General features: G+C 65.1%; 1 non-coding gene across 1 annotated transcript; it reads right to left on the bottom strand.

The window, feature by feature from the left end:
- Nucleotides 1-273: 273 nt before the first annotated feature.
- Nucleotides 274-367, bottom strand: TRNAI-UAU (transfer RNA isoleucine (anticodon UAU)). The gene is made up of 2 exons: nt 330-367; nt 274-309 (listed from the first exon to the last, which is right to left on the bottom strand). It is a non-coding gene; the product is annotated as a tRNA-Ile (tRNA).
- Between the last annotated feature and the right edge of the window lie 343 nt (nt 368-710).

Here is a 710-nt window from a genome sequence, read left to right as displayed (position 1 = left end):
CAAAGAGCCGAGGCAGCCACTAAAGACAGGAGAGGGGAAGGCGCAGGGGGCTCCTCTGCGGCGCACAGCCCTGCGGCAGTCTCCTGACTGCGGAGGAAGGAATTTGCTAGCGTGGATTCAGTTTGCCTCCTTCTGGTTCGGGGGTTTCAGCCAGGTTTGATGTCGCTCTCCGTACAGGAATCTCCGCAGTCTCGCCGTGAAAAGCATCGTCTCCTGTCTGCAGCTTTTTCTTTAAGGAGGAAAAGAGTTGGATCTGAGCCGGTGAAGAAAACATGCTCCAGGTGAGGCTCGAACTCACAACCTCGGCATCACCCGCACATATACTGCTGTATAAGTACCGCGCGCTAACCGATTGCGCCACTGGAGCATGCTTTCCCCCGCACCTCCGCGCGCGCTCTACAGAGCACGGGCCGCGCGCCCCGGGCGGTGCGCGCTCCGCAGGGCTGCGGGGCTGCCCGCGCCCGCCGCCGCGCCCGGCGATCCCGCCGGGACCAGACCGTTTCCACCCCTCCTGCGAGCGCGCTTGCCGTCTTTCTCCGCGGCCTTGCTCCTTGAAGAGGCCCCCAGAGGAAACTGAGGCGAAGAGGGCGGTCCCCCGTTCCTCCGGGCCTGGCGTGGAAGGTGCGGACTGTCCGGCTAACGCCTCGCTGCACCCGCATGGCCCGTGGCGCTTTCTCCCCACCCAGGACGCGGAGAAGCCGAGCCTGCCC

The sequence above is a fragment of the Dasypus novemcinctus genome, chromosome 22 (genome assembly GCF_030445035.2).
Source record: "Dasypus novemcinctus isolate mDasNov1 chromosome 22, mDasNov1.1.hap2, whole genome shotgun sequence".
NCBI classification, from domain to species: Eukaryota; Metazoa; Chordata; class Mammalia; order Cingulata; family Dasypodidae; genus Dasypus; species Dasypus novemcinctus.
The sequence above is the reverse complement of the archived record's forward strand: the minus strand, read 5'-3'. Positions and strand labels throughout refer to the sequence as shown.